This window comes from Amia ocellicauda, chromosome 6 (genome assembly GCF_036373705.1).
Source record: "Amia ocellicauda isolate fAmiCal2 chromosome 6, fAmiCal2.hap1, whole genome shotgun sequence".
Classification (NCBI taxonomy): Eukaryota; Metazoa; Chordata; class Actinopteri; order Amiiformes; family Amiidae; genus Amia; species Amia ocellicauda.
Window position 1 is genome coordinate 25745585 of NC_089855.1, and position 14833 is coordinate 25760417.

Consider the following 14833-nt stretch of genomic DNA (forward strand, 5'->3'; position numbering starts at 1 on the left):
GACATACTTTCCGGGAAAAAAAAAAAATATATATATATATGTATCCTTGAAATTTGTGTAATGTGTTACCTGGTAGGCAGCAAAAATTCAAGAACAATTTTAATATGGTAAACCAGCTTGGAAACAGTCTGAAAGCAAAATAATTGTGCAGCACCTGTATCAATGATAGATATTTCATGAAAATACATCAATTTAGAAGGCAGACCAGCATTACAACAATCTTGAGAGGTCGGTGAATAAACAGAAATAGAGCACAGATGCAATATAAGACTTGAAAGCGACAGCCAAACATTTCACTGTAATTTCTGTATGTCACCCAACTTAAAGCAGAAAGCAGACACAGACTCAAGTTGTGATTTGATTATTACGTGTTTGAGGTCAGGTTGATTAATATTGCATTCAAAAATATTCTCAAAACATTGTTTCAGCAATCTAAACTGATAACAGATTAATCCATCATACCTGATATGTCATTAATTTAACATAAACAAATAAAACACTTTACCTGACAAATGTTGAGTGGTCCAAGTACAAAGCTCTGTTGTCTGCAGTTTGTGTAACATTTTGAGTATATGTTTATGTGTGAATATATATATATAGGGTTGGGGAGTAACGAAATACAAGTAGTGGTATTACGTAGTCAGATTACAGGATTTTGATACTTGTATTTCCATTATGTTACTCCTGTCAGATGAGTAATCTGATTTCAGATCCTTTTTTAAAAGAGTAAGAGATTACTGATTACTTATGTATAAATTACATGAAAGTGTACAAGTGTAAGTGAATCCGAAGTGTAGTATTTTTGCAATATTGTTTTATTTACAGTCTCTATAAGAGTGGGCAACATTGTGTGTGAGCAGGGGTTTAACTTGTGCAAGTACAGGCAATTGTTAACTTCCAAAGAAAGAAAATGTAACACATATTAAAGTGCAATACAAGATGTGCCAACCACGGGACAATGTAGTCTGCTTCAGAGGACTTAAAATCTAAAAAAATAAAATAATCTGGTAAGATTTTATTTTTTTAATGTGTGCAACTGTAATACAATTATGCTTGCCATTTGAGTAGAAAATATGCATTTTAATAACAATTATAATAAATAAAATTTAATAAATATTTTTATGAAAGCAAATAAGCAAAACAGCAGCACAGAAACAGTATAACCAAACTGCTATAGATAACTTATTACTGCAAATACAAACTATCTCAATTTAAGATAGTTCAGGGGATCCTCACGTCAAACCTTTAAACATTTACAAACCGATAGATATCACTTAAAAGAAGGTAAGATGTAAATAATGTGTTAATTGCAGAAAAAAGATGCATAACATTCCTTACTTGTTGATACTTAAAAATACCGCCCTAATTGCATTGATTTCAAACTGTGTTTGGTGCCGGGTGAATTGAAACCGGTGATAACAATAACATGGATAACATACATGGCGTTTAAAGCCCATTTATTATAGCAAGTTGCTTGATCCGTGTATCTTCACAGATAGAACAAAGGGGGCCTCAGTTAGAATATTGTCCCTCCTCACAGTTTATTTTGATCGAAATATCTTACGGTAATGTGCATTCTTGATACAAAACTGACATGCATTGTCTCAGATACATTCTGTAATTTTACACCAAACCCCCCCACCCCCGCACTTCGCCAGCACCATCCACCCTTTTAATCTTGAAATATTGTCTATATAACACATGCTTTTCATGTTATGAAGCAAATTATCTTAAAACATTTGAAAGTGTTCCGTTTTCAATTGCATACTTAGAGAGTGTTAAATAAATGCTTCCCTATATTTTGTCTTTTTTTGCTTCATCTCTTTTTTTCAGGTTTTTATCTCATTTGTTTTTACAGAGACTATAAACTCAGCATATGGTAATATCCACAAGCAATAAGACTAAATCACTAATCTAAAATGTTCTCATGGGTTTTTAGAGAATGATTATGTATGCAAAGTAGGTTTCTGATGATGAACCATAATTTTGGTTTCCCAAGTCTTACAAAAAAATAAATCAAATACAACATTTTTACATGTATTTACACAAAGTGTGTGTATACTATATATAATCATCATCATTACCATCATCAACCTTTATTGATCTAATGCTAGATGAAGACCTCCACAAGATCTGGGGCCCGATTAAGGGCCAGATAAAATCAAATCTTTGACGCACCCGCTAATAGCAAACTACAAACCTGTACATCATAGCGGTTACATTTATGATTAGAAGAAAGTGTCATCTTACTGAAAATGAAGCCACAACTGAGTACAGTTCTGTAGTTTCTATTAGCAGGCAGGTCAAAGTTTTGATTTAATCTGTCCCTTAATCTAACATGATTTCTGCAAAATGCGAGGGAATACAAAATAACTTTGACCCAACCTTTACTAGAAAACTACACAACTACTCAGTCATGGTTTCAGTTTTAGTTCTTCACACTTTTTATGCAAATCCCATGATGTACAGTTATGTACTTTGCTGTTAGCGGCTGATTAAAGTTGTATTTAATTCCGCTGAACAATACAGTGGGAGTGGTCCCATTTTCGCTGTATTAAATCAAGAAAATATCTGCGAGAAAACACCCTGAAAATGCTCTCGCAGCTCCTCTAGTTTTAGATAACTTCGAAGTTATTGTACAGCCTCTCGCGGTTATGGCAAAATGTAAAGAATGCCCATTTGCCATTGGTTTGCGCAGGCGCAGCCCTGAGTTTAGCGGCTCAGTGTGTTTAGTGGAAATAACTGATTATTGCTACAGTAACTGCAATACAGGTATACAGTGCGGGTCACAAATTAGATGATGCACCCAACATCCAAATGTTGCCTATTATTCGTGCACAGAGAGAAAATATATTGATATTGAATGTTATTTTATAATATATTTTGTTCAGCAATGTGTCTGTTCATTTCAGTAATGTTTTTTTACATATTTGTAAATTACTTATTTGTTTAATTCACTTGTTCTTCTGTTCCGCTCTTGCTTATGTTTGACAAACTCTTTTGGGTCTTAAAAATGGTTTCCTTCTTATAACAGATCTTTTGTGAGAGTAGCAGCCTATAATGGAGTAAATATTAAACCTCACTCGTACTCACTACAATGTGATGTATATTCAGCTATGATACATTTCACATTAGTTATACGTTTTTACACCTAACTGAAAAGGTGGGGTGTATTCTTTTCAATTTAAAAATTAGAAAATGCAGTCACCAGTGAACCAACAGCTTATTCCATATGAGTATAGCCAACAGAAAGGCAAATGTAATGCGGGCCAGTATCCATTTATATAGGTTAGCATACATATTCTTGATAAAAAAAAATAAAAAAATCTGCATAACAGTAGTTAAGCATTAACTGTTGTTACATCCGGTTACCACGTAGAAATCTGTGTAAGCATATTGTCTTACAGTGTATCTGTACCATAGAATCACATAGCGTAACGCACAGTAATCTCACCACAGATTTAATGTGTATTCAAATGTATGCATTTTGGAACCGAAGTTCAGACAGATCAGTACAGAGTTTCAATAATTCATGCATCTCTCTCTCTCTCTCTATGAAACTGAAGGTGACTTATAAGAGACGGACACTGCATCAAATGACACTGCTGTTAAAGCAGTTGTGGTGTAAACATAATTGCTATTATGAATATTTACTTGAATAGGTAAAGCATATGGAGATGTCTGGATGATATTTAGGCAGTATTGTTACAGTCATATTTGCAAGCCAGTACACATCCAGTGTATGATGTTTGTGCACTGCACATTGGGTGGAACAAATGCTAAAGGCAAAATTGCACCAACTTAGCGGATACATTTTACGAGTGGAGGAAAATATAAGACACTGTGATTGGTTTGTGGTGCCTCTCGCGCTGCCTGCCCATCTTGGAAGCCACCCCAGCAAAACACATCTCCTCCTCCTTTTTTTTAAATCCTGCCCCTAGTTCCATTTCTTATGATATGCAGGATCTCTTTTCCAGGTCACACCAGCAAAGCTTCTCATTTCAATGATCCATCTTTCATATGGTCTTCATACAGGTATTTTTCATCTCTAGGGATCCATTCTACAGCTTATTTGGTCTTATCTTTGCTCTGTTCTTATTTCAATATATACTGTATATTAGTAGTTTAAAGATATATGATTATTAAAAGATCTGACTTTCATTGTACAAGTTGTTGTTTTCTAAATAGCTGAGCTTTTGAGCATTTACTTATTTATTTGGCATAACTCAGATTTTTGCATGCCATTCACAGATGGTTTTATGAACATGCTATAGTTATAGGCTTATTTTTAATGATACATAGTAACATGACACACTGTGAGAGCTTGGTAGCTTCCACAGAGATGGAATTTGCTTTTTTGAGTGAATTCTAAGATATCCTGTTGACATTGTCAATCTTGCATGACAAGATAGGGCTGACTTGAAAATGAACACTCTCAGGATTATACAATAACATCAACTGCAATGACAGATGCCTTTTTAAATTTACAGGAGTCCTGAATACTGAACTGATACTGTTTTAACATAAAAACACTTTTTACTGATTATAGTTTCTGATAAATATATATCAACTGGCAGACAAAAGTATGATGCAACTTTGGACAATGTTTCACTAGTACCAAATACAGGAAGAGTCAGCATGTATTATTGAAATATGAAAATATGTATGCACCTTCTCAAAATAAAATGTAGGAGGACTTGCTCAGCTGTCATTTTATTTATCAAAATATCACTACATATTAGCAATTACAGTTACACATATTCTAGGCATTCACTCTCACATGTATAGGTAAAATTAAATTGTACTTTGTATTAATGGTTGATTTGAATTTTTTATTGAATTATGTAAATGTTTAAACTGTAAATCATTCTGTAAAAGGGCATCTGCCAATAAATACATAATAGTAGCAGTGCATTGCTATATTTTGCAGTTAATAGTATCATAGTATTTGTATTCTGATTGTATTCTTTGTATACTTTCTGTCCAACTGAAACATTTCAAGAGGGTTCAAGTCAGAAACCATCATCAACTAACCAATTTGAAAATCTGTTGTTTGTACTTTCAGATTACTATTTTTAAATTCCTTTTTAAGTTTTGCAGAAGCAACATACAACAACATTGACTGTGCTCTTCCCAGCAAAACAACAACAAATGACAAAACAATATACAAAACTAATAAATACAGAGGTCAGCGTCTATATCTGAGGACTTAAAATAATACAATCTTGAGAATGAACACACTGTAACCAGGGGATACATGTTCTATCAAACAGATGTGAATTCCCTTTCAGATTATCATATTTCCTGATTTTAATAGTTTATGTTTAGTGTTGTGTGTATAGGGTCATGTTATGAATTTTATTTTATTATCTTCCTGTCACTATCCTTGTTTCAAAAACAGCAAAACATTTTTTTTTTGTTCAGATTACCACTTATTTATTTATTTTTACTTTAGGAATTACATCAGTTATTGACAACCACATGTCACTCACGGTTTCTGGTGCCCAGAGGGAGATGTAGTAAAAAGGAAGGTATATTAATAATAACGCCTAATACTATTTATTTCGTCAACTTCATTTAATACTTTCAGCAAGGTGATGTGAGTGAGATTTTGTGAAGTGAATCTTTAACATTACAATGACACACAGCCAGCATAAATCTACATCACTTAAATAAGAAAGAAAACAATATGCTAACATGCGAACACACCCAAACAGGTGGCAATACACAACTATCATTCTGAAATGATCAAACGTAGCTCCACAAAATGGAGAATGACAATTAAAATTAATCTTATTGACATTTGTGTACAGAGGGAAATAAAACAAAGAAATACAATTACAGGATTTGTCTGAAAGCAAAAACACATTCAGAATGGCTTATCACAAGGATCCTAATGATGGGATATTATAAATTAAACTCACCATACCTTCTGATGTGTCAAACTACAGATTAGAATGGGAAGCAAAGTTACGCATTTTACGTTTTTATTGTTTATTTCTATAGTTCCAACTCCCCCCTCCCTCATCCCATTCTTCTCTTTTTTGTTGCCCACTTTTACACTCTCCTTTTAATTAAAATGAACTTTAATTCATTGCCTGGTATTGCTTTACTTACATCAGTAAAATCCCTGTACCACTCTATTGTTTCACTCAAACATGAGCTCCCCTCTGGAGGAAGGAACCATTTTGTGCTTTTATCTCTGTTGCTTGACTGTGCAGCTTTTCAGTCCATGGCTCAGGTAACTCAGATATCCCCGTGAGAGCAAGATCAAGTCCAAAATCTAAAGCTCTGTAATGCATTCCTGGGCTCATGATGATAGCTACTCTGTATGGGACTACGTTCCTATTGTCTGCCTCAATAGTAAGCCAGTGATGTGAGTGCACTAGCTTTTTTTCCCTATTCTTGTATGGGAATAGTTACTGCTGTATTATGTTGTCTAAAAATAGTGTATAATTAGATGAGAAAATGGCAGTGTATGCATTTATGTAAATGGAAGTCTTTGCATGATTCACTGCTCCTAAGCTCAAGGAATTGGTACTGCAGAGGGACAGCAATGAGGGGGAAGCACAGCAATTAAACTAATTTACAAGGGCTTTGTGCGGCAAGTTAGAATTGTGAATTATAACTGACCTACATCGTTCAAGAGCAACTTGGGAAAAATAAATAAATAACATGTGTACAGTGTATAGTTTTGTAACTCTGGCAATTTAACACACAAATCCTGTTAAAATGAGGAGCAGTATTAACTTTTCTATTCACCATCAAGAAAAGGTTTATTCAGACATGTTCTTGAGGGGGGACGCGAGACATAACAATAACTACAGAAATAGTTTGAATGTAAAAGTAATAAAAGCAAACCCTTAAAGACATTACAATATGCGAGTACATATTTACAAAAAAAAAAAAAACACCCCCAAAAAAACAATGTGTCCCTCGAGGGTGCTCTTGTAGATTTGGTGTAGCAGCTGTGTTTTATGTTATTGCCAATCCAGAGTGTGGCCTCAGAGTTCAATATGAACATGCCAAGGGGATTCTTACAAAGTAAGTATAAGAAAAGTGCAACCACTGAAAGATATGTTGCGTACTATTTAAAAAACTTTATACAATCGAGTGCTGTATTCTGATTGGTCAGATAGTGTTCCAAGTTGTGTCACGATAGTGTTCCAGCACAATGTCATGGTGAGGTATTTGGTCAAAAATGGCACATTAATGAAACTGTTTAAACATATGCATCTATGCAACTAAAACATAACATCAAAGAACAAAACAAATGAATGTTATGAAAGACACAGAGGAGGCATCATTTGTTTAAGATTGGTCCCACTTTTTGAATACATACAAAAGAAAGCTACCTTGATGTGATTTAGAAATGGTCTAATGCTTGATTGCAATGTTAATGCCTTACTTTCTCAGGCAATTTGAAAATCCCATTGTTTTCCTTAAGCTCCCTGGTGATGATGGAGCTGTGTGGTTACTTTGGCACATTACAAAAGCAAAACAGAATTAAATGGTTTATACTAAATAAACAAACTGGATGATTAAATGTTGTAGTTACCAATACAACTTAGTTAACGACCAAAGAACGATTAAATCCAATCTATACAGATTTCTGTTGCAGTCAGGATTTATCCAGGAAGGCATTCTGAAGCTTAGATGTAGAAACTCAGAACTGCATACCTCCTGCAGCCTTGCTTTTCATTATGACCAAGTTGGATTAATTGACTGTAATTATGTTCAGCGATGTATGGACAGATTCTGCAATCCATTGCAAAATGGGGTACTACCTGTAGTCGAGTTGTTTTATTGAATTTATTTCTCTGAATTCAATTAAAGCTCAAGTTTACTTGTTTGGGGGATATCTGTTCTATTGAATTAATATATTACTCATATACAATCTCTAAATGAGTTTATCTAAATAAATAAATAAATACAGGAATAATCATTTAATTGTACTACTTCTCTTGAGACTGAAAAAGGCTGTTCTTATTAATAAAAGACCAACTGAACCCTAAGCATTCCAGCTGTATTTAAAAAAGGAAGTATAGCTGGGGACCATGAAAGATTAATGTTCATGTTTCTTTATTTCTTCTTTAAATAAACCTAAATAGATCAGGGATGGGGTATCTCCCAGTTATACAAGTCAGATGGGAAAGGTTTTATGCTTTTACTTTTCTTTTATTTTCTGTGGAGGTTAACATGGATTTCTATACCATGGCAATTCTTATTTGTCAGATCAAAAGATTGTCCTTCTGTCAATTGTGTAAAATTACATCAAATATATATTGAGGCACTCATACAATTCAATTTAAGTGTTAACTTAAGTGTTACACAAATAAGGTTTATATTTTCACAATGAATGTTACATTTTACACATATTCTCCCAGTCTAAAGGATGGTATTTATACACAAGATAAGATGTATAGGAAAGTTTGTGAATGCTGCTCTTTGATTGGTTATTTTTCAGCATGTGATTAATTATTTGTAAACGACCTTGTGTTTTTATCAAACACTAGAACAATTATAAAAAGGTTGAAAATGTCTTCATTATTTGATTACAGTACAATTCATCATTATTATTATTTATGTATGTATATAAACATTTCTGTATCCATCATGACAGCATGAAGAACACATAATAATATACAAAAATCTTTAGAAGTATAGTATTCTCTTTCATTGAATCATTGAGTATTTGTGTTTGACAGCCTGTGGATACAATGGGCACATGAAGTGATTATGATGTGAGAGTTATACTAAATCTGCCTACCTGCAAAGCACAATGTTTATTCAAATGCAGTTTATTTTTAATTTCAAAAGCTTTAGGGTTCCTTCCATATAGCTGGGCTTCGTCTTACCTCAAAAGTCTGTTCATTTCCGATTGGTGTTGCCAGCTTTCTGCTTGCTTTAACAGATAGTGTGAAAGCCTACTGGTATTATGGTAATAACTGCATTTGTATGCCAGTGGAGATGGTTGTGACATCTCTACCCTGCTTATATGCCCCTTAGCTCACAAATGTTGGGAGAAACTGACAGTGTGATTATCAAAATGCCAAACATTAAAGTTAAACAAATTTTTTTCAAGCAAAACCTACTTAATAACTATTAGTACTTGCTATGGTTGATTATGACTATTAATAGTCTTGACTATGCCACCCCAATATTAACAAAAGGACTGGGGACCTCTATCCTCACCCTACAGTCCCCACACTGGCTTGGCAATCATTTCCGATCACCCACACCACACGAAGGTAAGCAAGACATTGCACATTAAATTTTCTCTGCAATAGTCAGAAAAATAGAATACTACCCAAAGGGGATGGGACATTGTTCAATGCCAGTGGGAATTGATGACTATTATTAATTTTTTTCACAAAGCTGCCAGTTGGCCACTCTGTACTGTCACTGAGGCAGTCCCTCCTACTTTCTTTGGCACCAGAATCATCCAGGTGCTTTTGGCAAACTTGAGATGAGCTTTCATGGTTTTCATAGTGAGCAGAGGTTTTTGATTTGCTACTCTGCCACAGTCTGTGGAAAATGTGCTGAAAAGTGTGTTTTCTGCATTGATTGTACATATCTATAATAGACTGATGGAGAAATTTCAATGTGCTTTGACGTTGAATAAAATGCTATGTATATTTTTTTATCTGGTAATTTATGGTTTACAATTGTATAAGTATGCTAAGATGTGTGCATAGAGATTTCTACACCTGTTTACACATCTTATTTGTGTGTGTAAAGTTTATTCTATTACAGTTTTTTCATGTTTATGTATATGTGCTCATTTTGAAGAAATAAGAAAAATGCTTTAAATGTAAATGCAGTGTTTCTGCCATGAAAATGTTATGTGTGATGTTCATCAGGAAAATTTTTATGCAAGTTTTAGTTTTTCATTTTCATCTCAGCTGACACACATTGTGCAGGTGTGGCTGTTGAATGTAGTTCATCTGTAACTTTGTATTTCTTAAACTTAAATGTATTGTAACTTGTTCATTTATTCTAATACATTTAGGCTGTACTAAGTAAGGAACTCCCTATTTCCAAATATACAGTGCCTTGTGAAAGTATTCACCACCCTTGGCATTTTTCCTATTTTGTTGCCTTACAACCTGGAATTAAAATAGATTAGGGGTTGTATCATTTTATTTACACAACATGCCTACCACTTTGAAGATGCAAAATATTTTTTATTGTGAAACAAACAAGAAATAAGACAAAAAAACAGAAAACTTGAGCGTGCATAACTATTCACCCCCCCAAAGTCAATACTTTGTAGCACCTTTTGCAGCAATTACAGCTGCAAGTCTCTTGGGGTACGTCTCTATAAGCTTGGCACATCTAGCCACTGGGAGTTTTGCCCATTGTTCCAGGCAAAACTGCTCCAGCTCCTTCAAGTTGGATGGGTTCCGCTGCTGTACAGCAATCTTTAAGTCATACAACAGGTTCTCAATTGGATTAAGGTCTGGGCTTTGACAAGGCCATTCCAAGACATTTAAATGTTTCCCCTTAAATCACTCGAGTGTTGCTTTAGCAGTGTGCTTAGGGTCATTGTCCTGCTGGAAGGTAAACCTCCGTCCCAGTCTCAAATCTCTGGAAGACTGAAACAGGTTTCCCTCAAGAATTTCCCTGTATTTTGTGCCATCCATCATTCCTTCAATTCTGACCATTTTCCCAGTCCCTGCCGATGAAAAACATCCCCACTGCATGATGCTGCCACCACCATGCTTCACTGTGGGGATGGTGTTCTCGGGGTGATGAGAGGTGTTGGGTTTGTGCCAGACATAGCGTTTTCCTTGAGGGCCAAAAAGCTCAAAAGCCCAATATTTGAGGAGTCTGCCACATGCCTTTTGGCGAACAGCAAAAGTGCTAATTTTTTCTTTAAGCAATGGCTTTTTTAATCCATAAAGTCCAGTTCTGTTGAGTGTATGGCTTAAAGTGGTCCTTTGGACAGATACTCCAATCTCCGCTGTGGAATTTTGCAGCTCCTTCAGGGTTATCTTTGGTCTCTTTGTTGCCTCTCTGATTAATGCACTCCTTGCCTGGTCCGTGAGTTTTGGTGGGCAGCCCTCTCTTGGTAGGTTTGTTGTGGTGCCATATTCTTTCCATTTTTTAATAATGGATTTAATGGTACTCCGTGGGATGTTCAAAGTTTCAGATATTTTTTTATAACTCAACCCTGATCTGTACTTCTCCACAACTTTGTCCCTGACCTGTGGTGCTGCTTGCTTGGTGGTGCCCCTTGCTCAGTGGTGTTGCAGACTCTGGGGCTTTTCAGGAAAGGGGTATATATACTGAGATCATGTGACAGATCATGTGACACTTAGATTACACACACATGGACTTTATTTAACGGATTATGTGACTTCTGAAGGTAAATGCTTGCACCAGATCTTACACTGCTCAAAAAAATTAAGGGAATACTTAAATCACACATCGGATTTCGATGAATGAAATATATTAAAGATCAAAATCTTTACTGTACATTGTGTAATTCGTTGAAAACAAAATGACGTAACAACAGTCAATGGAAACCAAAATCACCAACCGATTGAGGGCTGGATTCAAACTCACACCGATAATCAAAGTAAACAATTGAAATCACAGGCTGTTCCAACTTGCATGAATTTCATCACGGCAACTCATAAGGTGACTCAGTAGTGTGTATGGCCCCCATGTGCCTGTATGCACTCCCGACAATGTCTGGGCATGCTCCTGATGAGACGGCAGATGGTGTCCTGGGGGATCTCCTCCCAGACCTGGATCAGGGCATCAGTGAGCTCCTGGACAGTCTGTGGCGCTACTTGGCAGCATCGGATGCACCGATACATAACGTCCCAAAGGTTCTCAATTGGATTCAGGTCTGGGGAACGTGAGGGCCAGTCAATGGCATCAATGCCTTCGAGGAACCCAGGGCCCACTGCACCAACGTAAGTACTGACGATGGGTCTGAGGATTTCATCCCGGTACCTAACAGCAGTCAGGGTACCGTTGGCTAGCACGTGGAGGTCTGTGCGACCCTCCAAGGGTATGCCTCCCCAGACCATCACTGACCCACTGCCAAACCGGTCATGCTGGATGATGTTGCAGGCAGCATAATGTTCACCACGGCGTCTCCAGATTCTTTCACATCTGTGCTCAATGTGAACCTGCTCTCATCTGTGAAGAGAATGGGGCGCCAATAGTGGATCTGCCAATTCTGGTGTTCTCTAGTTAATGCCAATTGAGCTGCATGGTGCTGGGCTGTGAGCACAGGTCCCACTAGAGGACGTCGGGTACTCATGCCACCCTCATGGAGTCTGTTTCTGACAGTTTGGTGAGAAACATGCACACCAGTAGCCCGCTGGAGGTCATTTTGTAAGGCTCTGGCAGTGCTCCTCCTGTTCCTCCTCAAACAAAGGAGCAGATATTGGTCCTGCTGCTGGGTTGATGCCCTTCTACAGCCCTGTCCAGCTCTCCTCGTGTAACGGCCTGTCTCTTGATATCTCCTCCATGCTCTTGAGACTGTACTGGGAGACACAGCAAACCTTCTTGTGACGGCACGTATGGATGTGCCATCCTGGAGGAGCTGGACTAGCTGTGCAACCTCAATGGACTGCAGGTACCGCCTCATGGTACCAGTAGTGACAAGGACACTAGCAAACTAGAGAAGGATCAGTCAGGAAGGATAAGGAGAGAGCAACTGTCTGTAGCCACCACCTGCAAAACTATTCCTTTTTTGGGGGTTGTCTTGCTGTTGCCTCTCCAGTGCACCTGTTGTCACTTTCATTTGCACCAAAACAGGTGACATTGATTCACAATGGCTTAGGCTTCCTAACTGGACGGATTGATATCCCTGAAGTTTAACTGACTTGGTGTTATACTGTGATGATTACGTGTTCCCTTAATCATTTGAACAGTGTATTTAGGGGCTTCACAGCAAAAGGGGTGAATACATATGCATGCACCACTTTTCCGGTTTTATTTATTTATTTATTTATTTATTTTTAGAATTTTTTAAAACAAGTAATTTTTTCACTTCACGAATTTGGACTATTTTGTGTATGTTCATCACATGAAATCCAAATACAAATCCATTTAAATTACAGGTTGTAATGCAACAAAATAGGAAAAACACCAAGGGAGATGAATACTTTTGCAAGGCACTGTAGTTAGTTTGTTGCCACTTCATGGTCACAAACATTTTTTCTTTGTTTAAAAAAAAATGCAATTCCATAAACTTAAACAATGGGATATATAATGGGACATTAAACAACAACAAACTACTCTTTAATTGTATGTTGTTGAACACACAGTAAATAAAAACATGTCACAGACGAGAGGTTCTTCAGTGGCACCATGTTAAAAGTGCAACATTTGTCTATATTTCGCCACTCTGGAATTTTCAAACTGTAACAACCTCAGCTCCAACCATCCACAAATTCAAGAGCTCATCTTATGCCACATCTGAATGAAAACATGGAGATAAACATGGAAGAACAACTTAAATAGGAGTGTCACAATGCCTAGAATAGTCTGATCCAAGCAATAGGACTACAATCACAAAAAATGTCAGAATGTCTGATATAACAGCTAAACATGAAAATGAAACATAACAATAATGCTATTTCAATACTTCTTCTTCTGCTGCTTCTTTGTGTAGGTGCATTATAGCAATTTCAATCCTAATACTGATGTACTAAATATGATGCTATCTCACTGTATTTTCTTATTCAGCTTTTCCAAATTTGTACTACATTTCTGTATGCCATTACCATATTTGGTGTTTTGTAATAAATAATTTCACATATGCCTTCAAATAAAAAATAATTAAGCTTTTTGCTGATTTGAGGGAAAAAAATAAGTGCATTTTTCAAAATGTGCTGCAAGGCAAGGATTAATGAGATCTATATCTCAATGTAATGCTGCCAAAAGCTGCAACAGTGAACCACAATAAGAATAGGGAGGAACGGGATGATTAAAGCTTGATAAAATGCAATTTCGAAATACATGAATTTATATATATTTATATATATATATATATATATATATATATATATATACACACATACACACACACATTTTGTATTTGAAAACTGACAAATATTATAAATATTTTGAAAACAACATTTGCAAATATTCTTAATACATATACAAATACATTGATAATTTATATTTACTACTTCCCAAAATTATAAATTTCAATGGATTGTACAAATTCAATTTGTATCTTATTCTTGCAGTTGCAAATCAAAAATATTTTTTGAGGACAGATACAAGGTATTTGAAAATACTGTGTATGTAAATAGCGTAGCGTAAAATACACTTATAAATTTCAATTAAAGAAGTGAATTTATAGTATCACCTTATCACGAATCCTAGAATCTTGTAGAACTCAATTTCTGTAATAATTGGACGCAGACACCAATTCCAAAGAAATAAATTGTCAAATTTATTCAAAAACAAAGACAAAATGTAGCACTACCCTAATTATACAAAAGGGAAAACTAATTAAAATTCAACTCTAGATCAACAAATCAGAGACAAATCACTTCCGTGACCAAAGACCATGGGATCACATATGATAACACACAAATCTTTAAACAAAAAAGGTTATAAACACATTGACTACAATACCGGTTAGTAAGACGAAGGTGAGTCTCTCATTAGTATTGTTAGTCAGACATTAAATAACTACGCAGGTTAGTATTTATGTCAGGTAACTTCTCGTTATATATATATCAGTCTCATTTACGTTTAGGTGCCGAGAAAGATCCTATCATTACTTGTTACCACAATTTCCCTTAACTGATTATTATTCAATGATTAAGGATAGGCAGGGCCACCAATAATCTAA